Below are 3,671 nucleotides of genomic sequence, written 5' to 3' on the forward strand. Positions count from 1 at the left end.
CACCCCCACTCCCCCGCAGGTCAACCCACTAGTCGTGCAGGTCGCGGCACCCAAAATCCTCCCCCACACCTCCATTTTTTTCTGTTCTAGCCTTTTTTTTTTTTTTTAAGGCTCAGTTACATACACCGTGGCCTTTTACTCCTAAACACTTCAGAGTGTATTTCTTGAGAATAGAAATGTTCTCTTATACAACCACAGTACAATTAATCATTAGTAAATTTCACATTAATACACAAAATTTTTCTAACCTATTGTTTTCCAGTTTTGTCATTGACCCGATAATGTTCTAATTTATAGCCTAAGTTTTCTTCCAATACAGGACAAGTCATTTTTATAAGTAGAGGTGACAAAATTTGCTGATCAATTTGATGTAAGGTGTGAAGAAAAATGTCACATTACTGAAACATTCTGGAGATTAGCTGGACTACGAGGCCTAGATGATATATGTCAGGTTCGGTTCCTCTGCTCATCCCTCAGCCCTGCTTGTCCCTGTGTTGGCTTTATTTCAGACTAGCTCTTCTCTCGAGGACTCCACCAGTGCTCCAGGCCTATGTCCTTCTGGCACAGCGAGCCTAGGAGGCCCCTCCCCACCAGTGCAGAAATAGTCCCATGGCTGACTCTCATTGGTCTGGCTTTGGAGACACGCCCATCCCCTTCCCAATCGCAAAGGCCTATGGGAAGGGATTCACTCATAGCCCAGGTCTGGGGTCTTCCAGTGGGATCAGCACCTGGACTCAGAGTGAAGGAGGCCATTGTCCAGAAAAGAGAGAATTAGTGCTGGGCATACAAAACAACACACAGTAAGAACCTGCATTATTTAGGGCCGTGTTTCTCAAAGAAGCAGAAGCAGAAGCAACCCCTGGGAACTTATTCGAAGTCCAAGTTCTCTGTCGCTACTCCAGACTTACTGGGAGTGGGACCCAGCAACCTTGTCTTTTAACAAGTCCTCCAAGTGATTCTGATGCCCTCGTTCTAGGCTATAACTTAAGTGGCTAGAACAAAGAGACTTCAAATTATAATGACTTAAATGAAAAAGTTTACTCTTACATAATACTCCAGAGGCGAAATGATCCAGGTTGGCAGAGTGGTGATCCAGGTACCCAAGCTCCTTCCACTTTGACTAAGCTATTCTGCAGGATTATTTTGAAGCAATTCTCAACTATTATTTCACTTCATGATTATTTTTGAATGGTTCAGAAAATGGGCTCTTGGAGCCAAACTGCCAAGGTTCGATCCAGAGTTTGACACTTAGTAGCTTTGTGATCTTGGGTAAGTCTCCTTACCTCTCTGCGCTTCAAATGAAGGAAACGGAGATGCCGATAATATCCATTCCGTAGGGCTGATGCGAGGATGAAATGAGGTGATTTATAAAAGCAGCATAGGGCCTGACACATAGGAAGTGCTACTTACCTATTGGCCATGATGAAGGTGATGATGATGATGATGATGATGATGATGACGACGACGACGATGACGACCACGACGATGACGACCACGACCACAACAACGACAATGACGATGGTGATGACCCTGGCCTGCGGACCAAAGGCTGGAAGTGGCCAGTCTTTCCTCGCTGACTGTATGAGCGTCGGCCACTAGGGGCACGCGGGCGGCTTGGGATGCTATGGCGCGCGGTGACGTCAGGGGGCGCTGCAGCGTTTGTCCCGCGAGCGCGGAGACCTCCTGGACTATTTCCCTCTGGACATTCCAGAGGAGAACGCGTTGGTCCCGGTGCGTGCCAAGGGCCCCACAGCACCCGGGCTGGGGGTCAGTGCGGGAGATGTAAGCAGGATAAAAGCTAGGATCCTTGGCACACCCACCAAGCCTAGTGGGGGATGAGAGTGATGTGTGGGGTTCTAAAAACCGCTCCCCACCCCTCTCCCAAGATACTGAAATTTGACCTCAGAGTCTTCCAGCATTGTTGACCACTCCTGTTCCCATGCCTGGGACATTTATACAGCAAGGTGGTCGGGGAGGTGAGGGGTGATGATGAGGTGCCCACGGCCTTCCCAGGCACAGGCACTTGAGGGAATGGGAATATTTGGAAATCGCCTACAATGTTGTTTGTTTTTCTTCTGTGAATGTCCAGAGCTTTCAGCAGATTTTCAAAGGTATCTAGAACCCCGGAGACTGTTCGGAACTCTGTCTCTTCCTCCACGAAGCCTTCCCCGATGTTCTCGCGGACTGGGTCAGGTGCCGCCTCTGACCTTCCTCATCCCTCCCTGATGTCTCTGCCTGTGCCTCCCTTATCCCAGCACAGATTGTCATGTCTGGCAACGTGTCTGTGTCCCTCACTGGAGTTTCATGAAGGCAGGGACCAGGGATTTCCTAGACACCAAAATGTCACCAGCATTGTCCAACGCAGGAACTGACACACCAAAAAAAGAGGGGAGGGGGGCGTTTAAAGATATTTGCCTTCCGTACCTCTAGGCCTCCGCAGATGCTGTTCCCTCCACCTGGAACTTCCTCCTTCACCACTTCATCTGACTGACTCATTTCCCCACATTACTCAGGTCTCTGCTCAGACATCTCCTCCAAGAGCCCTCCCTAGCTCTCACCACCAAGGCTGATTTAAAGTTCGTGCTCCCAACACTCACTTACAGCAGGTATAGAAAATATTTGTTGAATGAATGACTAGGGATCAGTGTTTGGGCCGGAGTCCCTGTATCAGCTGGAGGGTCCCTTCCTGATCTCCTTGTAGAGGTTTCCCCATCCCATTTTAACAGCTTTGTTGAGCTATAATTTACATACCATGCAACTCATCCATTTAAAAGTGTACAATCCAATGGTTTTTAGTACAAAGTTGCACAGCCATTGCCCCCTCTGTGGAGCTTTGAGCGCCTTGTGGTCTGACACCCCTCCCCACCAAGCCCCCTTGCTCCATCCCATTGAGGGGGTTAGAGTCTGGTCCTCCTTCACCCAGGGAGGGAGACTAGGAAAAGAATAAGACCTAACCATCTGCCTCACCATCTGCCCAGCCCCAAGCAAGGCTCAGCATTTCCAGGAGAGCCTCGGGTTATGGTAACTTGGCTGTGTGCCAAGTGCAGTTCTAAGCACTTGACATATAGAATGATTCTTTTAGCCCCCACCAACAAGCTGCAGAGTAGGCATTATTAATATAATCCTCATTGTGGCGCCAGTGGGAATGCAACCCCACCTGAAGCTCTGGAGGTGGGCAGGGGGTCCAGTCAAGGAGATCTGTCCCCCATTCACACAACCTGAGATATACCTGGAAGATTAAAACCAGTGGCTCATTGGCCAGATATGACCCACAGGTTGGCTACAAAAATATTGTTTAAAATGGGGAGATTTCCCACTCTCTTTCGCCCCAAGCCTTAAGTAGAGTGTCCCTGGTTGAGTATCCTCATCCTGTGCTGTGATTTTTTTATCCTGCACCTGGTGCCCTCAAACCTCATTTGCCTTGTCTCAGAAGCATTTGAGTTTGAGACCTTAACAGTAACAGGTGCGTGGAAAATAATTCAGGTACAGACTTTCGTTTCAGTGCCAATGAGCCCCTCCACACTCAACTGTCACCTGTATCCCAAGCTTATGCCCAACAGTCTGTTTTGTGGGTTTGGGGATGGATTTTGGACTCCCCATATGGCCAGGAAATAGGCAGGGGCACTAGGGGCTGGGGGAGGTCCATGCTGGCCACTTTACTGTCATACACA

Source organism: Pteropus vampyrus, unplaced genomic scaffold, assembly GCF_000151845.1.
Source record: "Pteropus vampyrus isolate Shadow unplaced genomic scaffold, Pvam_2.0 Scaffold203, whole genome shotgun sequence".
NCBI lineage: Eukaryota > Metazoa > Chordata > Mammalia > Chiroptera > Pteropodidae > Pteropus > Pteropus vampyrus.